Here is a 13,997-nt window from a genome sequence, read left to right on the forward strand (position 1 = left end):
GGACATGTTAAGCTTGAGGTGACAGGAGGACATCCAAGTAGAAATATCTTGAAAGCAGGAGAAAATGTGAGACTGCAGAGAGGGAGAGAGAGCAGGACGGGGGATTAGATTTGGGTGTCATCCACATAGAGGTGGTAGGTGAAGGCATGGGAGTGAATGCGATCTCTAAGGGAGTGGGTGTAGATAAAGAATAGAAGGGGAATCAGAAGTGAACCTCGAGGGACCCCCACGATTAAGGGGTGGGAGGCAGAGGAGGAGCCCGTGAAGGAGACTGAGAATGAGCCACCAGACAGATAAGAGGAGAACCAGGAGAGGAAAGTGTCAGGGAAGGCAAGGTTGGATAATGTTCTCAGGAGAAGGGGGTGGTCGATAGTGTTGAAGGCAGCTGAGAGGTCACGGAGGATTAGGATGGAGTAGAGGCTGTTGGATTTGGCAAGAAGGAGATCACTGGGGACCTTTGAGAGGGTGGTTTCTGTAGAGTGAAGGGGACGGAAGCTAGATCGGAGGGGGTCAAGGAGAGGAATTTGAGACAGCAGGTGTAGACAACTCGCTAAAGGAGTTTGGAGAGGAATGGTAGGAGGAAGATGGGGCGATAAGTGGAGGGAGCCATGGGAAGCCTTGATTAGGTAGAAGTAAAGCAACTGAACAGCACAGTGAGTAAAATTAGGAATGTGACGCTCAGATTCAACAACCCAAGAAGCCAAGAACTAGCACTTTGTTGGTGCTTGGAAGGGTAAAATTGAGAATTTTGCTGTACTGGCATATTCGATAGAGTAGCAAACTATAAACACATATAACATAAATGTTACTGGCCAACCTATGTTCTGCCTTTGACAGCGGCAACAGGATTCTTGGAAGAAGCCTGTGATGGTTGCATTCCCTGACATCCACACTAACATTTAGGAAGGTACAGTGGATAGCACCTCTCAGGGTTGCACCTGGAGAGTTTCCAGTACTCTACCAGTTTCGACTATGGGAGGGAGAGTCAAGCAGAGGCAAATCCACTTCATTCCTAGCTTGGGCAGTGGCTAGCGAGTGGAAGGCAATCTGCTACAAGTCAAAACTCACCTGTGCTGGACAGCAGCGTCATGGGAGAGAATCAAGGGTGGAAACTCAAGTTTACTGCTCGGAAGGAAGCAATGGTAAACCGCTTCCGTATTTTTACCAAAAAACCTCTACGGATACACTACCAGAATGATTGCAGATGGAGATGGGGCATTCTGGGAGAGATGTGTCCATGGCGTCACTATGGGTCGGACACAACTCACCAGCATAAGACAACAACAACAAAAGTGGATAGAGCACAGACCTGGGAGTCAGAAGATCGTGAGTTCTAATCCCAGCTCTGCCACTTGTCTGTTGTGTGACCTTGGGTAAGTCACTTCACTTCTCTGGGCCTCAGTTACCTCTTCTATAAAACGGGGATCGAGACTGTGAGCCCCATGTGGGGCAGGGACTGTATCCAACCTGATTTGCTTGTATCCACCCAGCGCTTAGTACAGTACCTGGCACACAGTAAGCACTTAACAAATGCCACAATCATTGTTATCATTATCTAATATTGGTAAAGTTTCCTTCTACATTTCCAACTTTAGTTCCTCCCGTAACCCACTACAGACCACCTGTCCATGAATTTATCCAAACCTCTCTTTGAACTTACTAATCAATCAATCAATCATATTTACTGAGCGCTTACTGTGTGCAGAGCACTGTACTAAGCGCTGGGAAGTACAAGTTGGGAACACATAGAGAAAGTCCCTACCCAACAGTGGGCTCACAGTCTAGAAGGGGGAGACAGAGAACAAAACCAAACATATTAACAAAATAAAATAAATAGAATAGATATGTACAAGTAAAATAAATAAATAAATAGAGTAATAAATATGTACAAACATATATACATATATACAGGTGCTGTGGGGAAGGGAAGGAGGTAAGATGAGGGGATGAAGAGGGGAACGAGGGGGGGAGGAAGGGGGGCTCAGTCTGGGAAGGCCTCCTGGAGGAGGTGAGCTCTCAGTAGGGCCTTTAAGGGAGGAAGAGAGCTAGCTTGGCGGATGTTGGGAGGGAGGACATTGCCTGCTCGACTTCATCCAGTAACAAAATCCAGATGCTTACCTTCCACTGGGTGAAGAAGTGTTTCCTTTGTTTGGAACCTTATCAGCTTCAAAAGCCAGTGGGTGTCCCTTCATCCTGGTCCCAAGGAATTTAGTGAAAAACAAATTACCTGTTCACCCAATCCACACTATTCATGATTCTGTGGACTTTAATCATGCCCCTTTCAGCCTGCATCTTTCTAAATCAAAGAATTCCAATCTTTTCAGTCTGTCCTTATAAGGAAACTTCCACTAGACTGTAAACTCCTTGAGGACAGGGATGGTGTCTACCAACTCTATAGTACTGTACTCTCCCAAGTGCTTAGTACTCTGCACAGAGTAAGTGCTCAATAAATACCACTGATGGATCGATTCCCCATTCTCCTGATCATCTTGACTGCCGCTCTCTGGTGGTCCCTTCTCCAGTACTACGATCTCTCTAATTGCACACAGTATTCTGTCAGAAGGATCTGGGTTCTAATCCCGACTCTGCCACTTGTCTGCTGTGTGACCTCAGGCAATTCGCTTCACTTTTCTGTGCCTCAGATCCCTCATCTGTAAAATGGGGATTAAGACTGAGAGTCCTACGTGGGACAGGGACTGTGTCCAACCTGATTATCTTGTATTTACTCCAGCACTTAGAACAGTGCCTGGCACATAGTAAGAGTTTAACAAATACAATAATTATTGCAATTATTATTATTAGGCAAGTATACCATGGCCCAATTCTGCCTTTTATTTTGTTTTTTATCCCCTCCCTTAATGATTCCTAGCCTTCTGTTGGCTTATTTAGCCACTGTCACATGCTGGATCTCTGATTTAAAGGAAAAGTCAACAGTGACTCTGAGAATACTTTTCTGAGTCATGAATGAACCCTCCAAATCAATCATCATGCAGTTCATTCATTCATTAATTCATTCATTCAATCATATTTATTGAGCACTTACTGTGTGCAGAGCACTGTACTAGACACTTGGGAAGTACAAGTTGGCAACATATAGAGGTGGTCCCTACCCAACAACGGGCTCACAGTCTAGAAAAGGGAGACAGACAACAAAACAAAACATATGGACAGGTGTCAAGTCATCAGAATAAATAGAAGTAAAGCTAGACGCACATCATTAACAAAATAAATAGAACAGTAAATATGTACAAGTAAAATAAATAGAGTAATAAATCTGTACAAACATATATACAGGTGCTGTGGGGAGGGGAAGGAGGTAGGGTGGGGGGATGGGGAGGGGGAGAGGAAAGAGGGGGCTCAGTCTGGGAAGGCCTCCTGGAGGACGTGAGCTCTCAATAGGGCTTTGAAGGGAGGAAGAGAGATAGCTTGGCGGATGTGTGGAGGGAAGGCATTCCAGGCCAGAGGGAGGACGTGGGCCGGGGGTCGATGGCAGGACAGGCAAGAATGGGGCACAGTGAGGAGGTTAGTGGCAGAGGAGTGGAGGGTGCGGGCTGGGCTGTAGAAGGAAAGAAGGGAGGTGAGGTAGGAGGGGGTGAGGTGATGGAGAGCCTTGAAGCCAAGAGTGAGGAGTTTTTACCTGATGCATAGGTTGACTGGTAGCCACTGGAGATTTTTGAGGAGAGGAGTAGCATGCCCAGAGCGTTTCTGCACAAAGATGATCCGGGCAGCAAAGTGAAGTATAGACTGAAGTGGGGAGAGACAGGATGTAGTTGTAATCTGGATGATTTTTCCCTGCAAGCATTACCTTATACTAGCTCACATTAAAATACATCTACCATTTGTCAGCCCACTCATTGATTTTTCTGAGGTCTTTCTGCAGCTTGCCTTCATCTACCTGTCGATTTGCTCCCCTGAAGAGTTTGACTTCACCTGCCGACCTGGAGATTGCACTACACCCTGCCAACCCAAAAGCAGGTAAATAAAATTATATCTTAATCTGCTGGACACCGTAATACTGCAAATGCAACCTATTTTCATTATTGGAAAAACTGTCCTGCCTGGAGCTATTACACTTCAGCAGTTTGGGACAATACAGAAAAGCTTCTGTAGTAGAAGAAGTAACTTCCCTTGGGACCCAGATCCAGGTAACAGAAGGGCAATAAGCAAAGTAAGCCATACCCACCTTGATGTTTGTGCTTCTCTTGGACATTCATGTTACTCATCTGGCTTCCCCCAGGGAAAGAGGATCTGTGGGAAAACAGGGTTGGAGACTCTCACCACCGACCTCTCACCCAGGTTCTGTCTCTGGCCTGGAACTCACCCCTCCATATCTGATAGACCTTTCTTTCCAAGCCTTATTAAAATCACATCTCCTCCAAGAGACTTTTCCTAAGCCCTCATTTCCCCTACACCCCTCCATTCTGCTTTCACACCTGCAGTTGGACCTGTTCCCTTTAATCACCTGATATTCACCCCACCCTCAGCCCCACAGCACTTATGTCCATATCCATAACTTAATTTTAATGTCTGTCTTCCCCTCTAGATTTTAAGTCCTTATCATAATCATCATCACCATCATCATCAATGGTGTTTACTGAGCACTTACTATGTGCAGAGCCCTGTACTAAGCACTGTACTAAGAGTACAATACAACAGAGTGAACAGATCCACTCCCTGCCCACAACAATCTTACAGTCTAGTGGGGGAGAGAGACATTAAATAGATATTTCATATATATATATATATATATATATATATTACTTAATGATATATAAATCTGTCCTGGGAGGGTTGAAGGTTGAGAGGGGGAGCAAATATCAAATGCCCAAAGGTCACAGCTCCAAGTATACACAGCACAGAAGGGAGGGGAAGCCGGGGAAAAATGGGCTTAATCGGGGAAGGTTTCTTGAATAATGCTTTAGAGGCAGGGAGACTGGTGGTCTGGTGTATATGGAAGGGGAGGGAGTTCCAGGCTAGGGGGAGGATGTGGGAAATGGGTTGGCAGTGAGATAGATGAGATTGAGGGATTCTGAGTAGGTTGGCTTTAGAGGAGTGAAGTGTGCTGTGCTGGCTTGTAGTAGGAAATCTATGAGGTAAATTAGGACGGGGTAAAGTAACTGCGTGCTTTAAAGCTAATCGTAAGAGGTTTCTTTTCGATGTGGAGGGCCTCTAGACAGCCAAGATGGCTAAATGTTATGCACTTGGAGAATGAAGACATCCTTAAGGAGCTCTGAAGCAATACTCCAACAGTCTGGTTGGAACAAGAAACCCCAACAACAATTTCCAACATATATAACAAATGGGCACTTCTCTGTGATACTGCCTACCAGGAAGCCATTAAGACACTTGGACATAGGTAGGCAAAGTTACCCAGAATGGTTTGATGCATAATGACTCCGAGATAAACAGTCTACTTGCAGTGAAAAAGGAGCGCATTTACTTGCAAGATTTCATAAATCAGACGAAAGTGAAGCTTCCAGAAATGGGTATCACAACATGCAATTCGAGTTAGGGACTATGCGAGACATGGGATGCCAAAGCCGAACAGCTCTAAGGCTTAGCAGATCACCAACAAACCAAGACTGCCTCACCTGCTTTAATTCTGCCCTCTCCTCTTCCTGGCAACATTATTTCTCCATCCTTATTGACTCCATGTGCATTGCTTTCTCCAGCCATTTCAGATGTTTAACTCCCTCCTCGAACGCCCTGACCTCCCTCCTGCCCCCATCCCTTGCCCCTAATGACCTGGTCACAAACTTTTTGATAAAATTGAAGCCACCAGGCATGATCTCCCTAAACTCTCCCCTGCTCCTCTCCAGTCCCTCCCTCCTCCTGCCTCTGCTTGGATTCTCACATCTTTCCCAGAAGTATTACAAGAGAGATTTTCTGCCTCGTCTCAAAATCTCCCCCTCCCACCTGCGCCTCCAACCGCATCCCTTCACACCTTATCAAAACATTTGCCCCCTCCCTTCTTCCCTCCCTGACCTCCATCTTCAACTGTTTACTCTCCAATGACTTCTTCCCCATCGCTTTCAAACGTGCTCATCTATCCCCTCTCCTAAAAAAAAAACCTCTCTTCTTACCCCACGGTTCCCTCCAGTTATTGCCCCATCTCCCTCCTACCATTCCTCTCCAAACTTCTTGTGCAAGTTTTCTGCATCAGCTGCCTCCACTTTCTCTCCTCCAATTCTTTCCTTGACAGAACACCACTCTCTCCACTTTCAAAGTTTTTTAAAAAATCACTTCACCTCCAAGAGGACTTTCGTGACTATGACCTCATTTCCCCTACTCCCTCTCCCTCCTGCATCACTCTTCCACTCGGATCACTACCATTTAAGCATTTGATATTCATCCCACCTTTAGCCACACAGCATTTATATATATATAAAGACGTAATTTATTTTAATGTCTTTCTCCCCCTCTAGACTGTTAGGTCCTTTAGGACAGGAAACATGTCTGCCAATTCTGTTATTTTTTACTCTCCCAAGTGCTCAGTACAGTGCTCTGCTCACAGAAAGTGCTCAATCAATACCACCAATTGATTGATTGTTGGCCCTCTACATGCTATCCCAGAAGGTTGAAGATTGAAGATCATTCCCACCTCATTACAGCCAGGAGGGAATCCTGAAGAAACAGCCACAGCATTTTAATGACTACACAATAAGAAGAAGAAGAAGAATTATAGTACTTGTTAAGCGCTTTCTATGTGCCAACCACTGTTCTGAACTCTGGGATAAATACAAGTTAATCAGATTGGACACAGTCCCTGTCCCACATAGGACTCACACTCTTAATCCCCACTGAACAGATGAGTTCAATGAGGCCCAGAGAAGTTAAGTGATTCACCCAAGGTCACACAGCAGACACGTGGCGGAGCAGGGATTAGAACCCAGGTTCTTCTGACTCCCGGGGCCCATGCTCTATCCATTAAGCCACAATACTTCTCCAAAGAGGGGACTTCAAACAGAGGACTGACTCCTACCCCTACCAGCCCATTTGAAGAACCGGACCCTTTACTATTCAGATGAGGCTTTGTCAAACATAGAAAGCCTTCCAACGTGCAAATATGTGGCCCTTCAATCAGTAGTATTTAGGGTAAGCTCGCTGTGGGCAGGGAATGCATCTGTTTATTGTTGTATTGTACTCTCCCAAACAGTGCTCTCCACATAGTAAGTGTTCAATAAATATGACTGAACAAATGAATGAATGAATGGAGTGATTACTGTGTGCAGATCACTTACACAACTCAAATCTCTCACCTATAATGAACTCCTTCCTCCACTCCATCAAATCTCAACTTTTCCCTTCAACGTGCCACTAAAAACCTATCTTCTGCCTGAATCCTTTCCTGATTACCCCACTATCCAATCAACACTGACTAGTATAGTAAGTGTCTGGGAAAGTACAATAGAGTTAATAGCCACAAACCTGGACATCAAGGAGGAGCTTACAGTCTAGTAGGGAGACAGATACTAAAATAAATAATAATAATAATGATGGCATTTGTTAAGCGCTTACTATGTGTAAAGCACTGTTCTAAGTGCTGGGGAGGATACAAGGTGATCTGGTTGTCCCACGTAGGGCTCACAGTCTTAATCCCCATTTTGCAGATGAGGTAACTGAGGCACAGAGAAGTTAAGTGACTTGCCCAAAGTCACACAGCTGACAATTGGTGGAGCCAGGATATGAACCCATGACCTCTGACTCCCAAGCCCATGATCTATCCACTGAGCCACGCTGCTTCAAAAGACAATAATCTCTAATCCCCATTCTTAGTTTGGGTCCATTCTGGGGTTAGGAGATCTGATTCCCCCACATCTTTGGGTCTGAGAATAACCAGGGCCAACCTAAACCCCATTATCACCTTACTCATTTTTCAGCTTTGGGAAAAATCAATTAACTCTGCCTTGATTTCTCACATAAATAAGAACACTCTCTATAAAATGCGTACTCATCCATCACAGAGAGGCATTAGGATGACAGTTGCAAAGTACCTTGAAAATAGAGGGCGCTGAGGAATTATAATTGCACGAGGGCTGGGTAATTTGTTAATTGTGTGGATGAAAGGAAAGAGCTGCAACCAAATTAAACATTTCCATAATTCCACTCTTATTAAAGACATTAGAATCTGCTTCTAAGAGGTAATATAAAATTTTCCCATCTTACCACATGGCAGTGCTATTGCTTTATAACAATAAAGGGCTCTCATTTTTTAAAAAAATATTAGCTCAGAGAAACTTGAGAAATAGGGTAATATTTCATTTCTCTATATAATGGAAAGGTAAAATGTTTGCTGTTTAAAAATACAAATGAAAAAGCAGCATGACATAGTGGATAGAGCATGGGCCTGGGAATCAGAAGGTCATGGGTTCTAATCCCAGCTCCACCACGTGCCTGCTGTGTGACCTTGGGCAAGTCACTTCACTTTTCTGTGCCTCAGTTACCTCATCTATAAAATGGGGATTGAGACTGTGACCCCTACGTGGACAGGGACTGTGTCCAACTCAGGGCTTAGTACAGTGCCTAATACATAGTAAGTGCTTAATACCACAATTATTATATCACAATTATTAAAGGTCACAAACAGTAAATGGGTAAAATATAACTCTGTTAGGACTCATGGCCCAAATCATCTGTAATTTAAGCCCTTATGCTCCTTGACTTGGTTTGAAGTAAGATTTTTAACTACAGTGTGCTAACTTTGGGGAATATTGCTGAAAAATATTTCCTAAGTAGTTATACCTCAGTGGTCAAAGGTGTTGAGCACAGAGTGTCAATTGACTTTTAATATAAAAAATCACAACATCACAACATGATGGCTATTTGGTAAAAGTAGTCATTTTTCTTGGTGGTGTACTTCTCTAAATTATGATTCACAAGGGTGCAAAGAACATCTTTGAATGAGTTTTTTATAAATCCCTAATGGGGCCATGCTAATTCAATTGCGTTTGCTAACCAAAATTTCTGGGAGAAGTCTGAGGGAGAGATATTACTTGAAATGACAACTGAGCATCAATCAATCAATGAATCAATTAATGGTATTTATTGAGAGTGTGCAGAGCATTGCACTGAGGGTGTGCAGAGGGAGTAGGGGAAATGAGTGCTTAGACAGGGAAGACCTGGAGGAGATGTAATTTTAATAAGGCTTTGAAGGTGAGGAGAGTCATGGTCTGTAGGGGAGGGACTTCCAGGCCAGGGGCAGGAAGTGGATAAGGGGTCAGCAACGAGACAGATGAGACTGCTACAGTGACTAGGATGGCATTAGAGAAGTGAAACATGTAGATTGAATCGTAGTAGGAAATCAGCAAGGTAAGGGAGGAGGGGATGAATTGATTGAGTAGTTTAAAGATGATGGCAAGGAGTTTTTGTTTTATGTGGTGCTGGATGGACAATCATTGGAGGATTTTGAGGAGTGGGGAGATGTCAGTTGAACATTTTATTAGAAAAATGATGCAGACCAGAGTGAAGCAAGGACTTGAGTGGGGAGCGACAAGAGGCAGGGAGGTCAGCAAGGAGCCTGATGCAGTAATCAAGGTGGGATAGGTTAAGTGCTTGGATCAGCATAGTAGGCTTGGAACATGTCTATCTACTCTGCATTACACTCTCCAAGCATTTAGTACAGTGCTCTGCACACAGTAAGCACTTAATAAATACCACTGATTGATTGATTAGCAGAGAGAAAAGGGTGCATATTAGTGATGGTGTGAATGTAGAACGGACAGGATTTCTTGACAGACTGAATACGTCTGCTGAATGAGAGAAATGAGTCAAGGATAATTGCAAGGATACAGACTTGTGATTGTCTTACAGCAATTGGAAAGATGGGGGAGGTCAAGGTTTGGGTGGGGAGATGAGGGTTTCTGTTTTGGACATGTTAAGTTTGAGGTGTTGGTGTAATGTCCACACATGCGATGGTGTGAAGGCATATCTCCTCCAAGAAGCGTTCCCTGACTAAGCTCTCCTTTCATCTTCTCCCATTCCCTTCTGTACTGCTCTTACTTGCTCCTTCATTCATCCTCCCTCCCAACCCCACAGCACATATGTGTATATATATATATATATATATATATATATATATATATATATATATATATATATTTATTTATTTATATTGATGTTTGTCTCCCCCTCTAGACTGTGAACTCATTGTGCGCAGGAATGTGTCTATTAGTTGTTATATTGTACTCTCCCAAGTGCTTAATACAGTGCTTTGCACACAGTAAGCACTCAATACGATTGAATGTCCAAGTAGAAGTGTTCTGAAGGCAGGATAAAATGCAAGACTGCAAAGAAGGAGAGAGACTGGGGCTGGAAATGTAGCTTTGGGAATCATCCTTGAGGTACTATGAGTTCATATCTAATCAATCATATTTATTGAGCACTTGTGTGCAGAGCACTGTACTAAGCACTTGGGAGAGCACACTTTGAAAGAGTTGGTAGACATGTTCCCTGTCCACAATGAACTTAGAGTCTCGAGGGTGGAACAGACATTAATATGAAAAAATCAATTATGGATATGTATGTAAGTGCTATGGGGATGACGGAGGAGTGAATAAAGGGAGCAAATCCAAGTGCAAGGGTGACGCAGAGGGAAGTGGGAAAAGAAGAAATGAGGGCTTAATCAGGGAAGGCCTCTTGGGGGAGATGTGTCTTCAAAAAGGCTTTGAAGGTGGGGAGAGTGATTGTCTATTGGACATAAAGAGAGAGGGAGTTCTAGGCCAGAGGCAGGATGGGGGTGAGAGATCAGTGGCAAGATAGATGAGACTGAGGTACAGTGAGGAGGTTGGCATTAGGGGAGCAAAGTGTGTGGGCTGGGTTAGAGTAGGAGAGCAGTAAGGTAAGGTAGGAGGGAGAAAGGTGGTATTCCTGAGTATCACAAGAATGCTGGATGCAGGGCTGTTTTAAAGACTTGGGGAAAGGAACATCAGATCCCTGAAAATTTGGCCCTTGGATGGAAGCAACCTGCACTTAGTTGCACCCTGCTGATGGTTCAGTGAAAAGATCACTGCTCTGAGAATTAGGAGATCTGGATGCCAGGGCCAGCTATGCAAGCAGGGAGAGGCCTGCTTGGGCTGTGCAAGAGTGGGGAGGGAGGCCTGCTGGGGCTGCACTTTTGGTGGTGAAGGTCTCTGACTGAAGAGCCACCTAGAGCAGTCCAAGAGGTCAAAAGATGCAGCGGGAATCCTGAAAAATAGCTGGCAAACGTGGGTGTTACTGAAGCAACTCTCTGCTGGGTTATGGTGCTAGTTTACAGCCTCGGTACTATGCTGTGGACACACTGGGGGTCAATGGGTCCTGCACATACAAAAAATCTTCAGTCTGAGGATCAAAGCTCATCCATTGCTCTTGACAGGTTACTCAATCGTACTCATCTTCAGAGGCTTGACTTGTTGGTATACTGAGAGAAGCTTCACAAACATTTTTCTGGGTGAACCACTACTTGGGGGAAAATCCCTGAGAAGCAACTCAAAATTTTCAAAAGAACTAGGGCTTCCCCAATTTCACAGATGCCCAGGGACATCTAGCTCCCTTTCCCCTTCACTCTCCCATCTCCAAGGCCCTTCTACAAAGCAAATTTCCTCTAGGAAGTCTTCCCTGTTTAATCTCTCATCTCCCTACTTTCTCCCTCTACCCCGTAAGCTCACTGTGGGTAGAGAAATCGTCTGTTATATCGACTCTCCCACGTGCGTAGTACAGTGCTGCACACACAGTAAGTGCTCAATAAATACGATGGACTATTTCTACCCCCTTCTGCCATTTCAGCACTTCTGCTTCACCTAAGACCTTGAATACTCATTCCCTCCCCCACTGCACTTGTGTATATACCTTTATTCTCTGTTGCTTCCCTCTACCTGTAATTTATTTGAGTGTCCCTCTCCCCCACTTCGTCTTAAATTCTTTGAGGGCAGGGAACATGTATCCTAACTCTACTGTACTCTCACAAGTGCTTAGTGCAGTGCTCTGCACAGAGTACGTGCTAAATGCATATTATTGATTGATTGATTGAAAATGCATGCACGAAGGTAGCTGCACAAGGTGTACTTGAGAAGCAGCATGGCCTAGTGGAAAGAGCACAGGCCTGGGAGTCAGAGGACCTGGGTTCTAATCTTGACTCTGCCATGAGTCTGCCGTGTGTCTCCGGGCAAGTCACAACTTCTCTGTGTCTCAGTTACCTCATCTGTAAAATGGGGATTTGATCCTACTCCCTCCTACTTAGACTGTGAGCCCCATGTGGGACAGAGACTATGTCTGACCTGATTAACTTGTATCTACACCAGTGCTTAGTACAGTGCTTGACACATAGGAAGTGCTTACCAAGTATTATGATAATAATAATGATAATCAGAGGAAGAGAGGAAAGACAAACTTTGGCCATGGGGGCTTATCTGATGGATTCTGCTGCCTAGGGCCCACCAGAGCCTTAAACTCCCCATGGTTGATTTTTAAAAGTCTAAAATGAATTTTGAGAACTGGTTTTCCATTGGTGGCAGATCTTAAACCTAACAGGCTTTAATACAGGAAAAGTGTTTTCACATCCGTACTTGCTAGCAAAAATTGTGAAATGCGAAATTCCAATGTCATGAAGCATTTCTCACAAAAGACAGTCAGATCTGGCCTATCTAGCCTCAGAAAATGGGATCTTCAGTTTATGCTCTGCACACAGTAAGTGCTCAATAAATACGATTGAATGAATGAATTTCTGGTGCTGGAGCTACTAGAAATCTCAATGCTGGAAGTGAACTTAGACTTCCTACCTTCCCATAGGGTGTGCTTAGAGTTTCACATGTTCATGTTCAGTAATTGCTGAATTTAATATAACAGCTTTCCAAGGAAAGAAAAATAAAGTTGTGACAGTGAAGGAGAAATTAGGAATCTTTCTTTCAATAGAATGACAGACTGCTAGGACCTCCAGGCAGGCAAATAACTACACTCCCCAGATTGGCTGGCTATCTATTCTTAATGATCTTCAGGAATGGAGAGTCCTGTTCTAGTGTTTTATCTCTGATTGACAAGATGTTCTTTTTAATTTCCAAACAAAGTCTCTCCTTCTTTAACTTGATGCAATTCCCTCTATATGATCATCAATAGGATTGGAAAACTAGTTGGTCAGCACTCTCTCCATAAAATGAAATCATAAAATCCCCTTCACACACTGAAAACCATCTTGAAGCCACCTTTCCGCCTCAAAAAACCCCTCCCAACTCCTTTGTTTTCCTCATAGACCTATTTTCCAATCCTTCAATCATTTCTATAACATCTTTCTTGCTTTGTATAGTTCCTTTTTTAAAATGTGCAGTGACCCAAACAGAACTCCACACTTTAATAAGGGTTTGACCAGAACAAAAATTGGAACAGTTATTTCCCACTTTCATTTGTTGCATTTCATCTTCCTGTTGATGTATCCCAGGACCCTGATGGTTTTTAATAAAAGCACCACATTGCTGACTTATTCAGTAACTGAAGAACTGTGGCCCTCAAGTCTTTTTCTGCTTCATTTCTACCTATTTACTCTGCCCATCCTGTATTTTTGCTATTTTGGGGGGTTGGGGTTTTTTTTGTTCCCAAGGGCTCTGCTGCTTATAATGTGCCTGATACAGGTCACCCTGTTTTTGGAGAACCACTTATCCAATTTGCCTAAGTCCCTTTGAAGTCTGTCTTCTCAAGTGTTACTGACTCCCTCAATTTAGTATCATCTACAACTTGATGAGCATGCTCTTGACTCATCCATCCAACTCAGTAATAAAGTTACTGATTAGAGAGTATAGCCTAGTAGAGAGCACATGTGACTAGGAGTCAAAATCCTATTGACGACATCATCTGAACCCTCACAGCCTCCACCGTTGTTTCCAGAGCCCTATGGCAACTCTAAGCTGGGGTAGAACAGGAAAAGCAAGAAGAGAGGTAAAAGGTAGCAGGGCAGCTAATAGAGAGCCTTGAAGCTGATGGTGAGAAGTAGTAGAACTCTTTGGAGATTTTTAAGGACAGGTATAATATGC

General features: G+C 43.8%; 1 non-coding gene across 1 annotated transcript; it reads left to right on the forward strand.

Moving 5' to 3' along the window:
- Positions 1–920: 920 nt before the first annotated feature.
- On the forward strand, positions 921–1,058 carry LOC119948235. The gene has a single exon (XR_005456646.1). It is a non-coding gene; the product is annotated as a small nucleolar RNA SNORA7 (small nucleolar RNA).
- Positions 1,059–13,997: the final 12,939 nt, after the last annotated feature.

The sequence above is a fragment of the Tachyglossus aculeatus genome, chromosome X4 (genome assembly GCF_015852505.1).
Source record: "Tachyglossus aculeatus isolate mTacAcu1 chromosome X4, mTacAcu1.pri, whole genome shotgun sequence".
Lineage (NCBI taxonomy): Eukaryota > Metazoa > Chordata > Mammalia > Monotremata > Tachyglossidae > Tachyglossus > Tachyglossus aculeatus.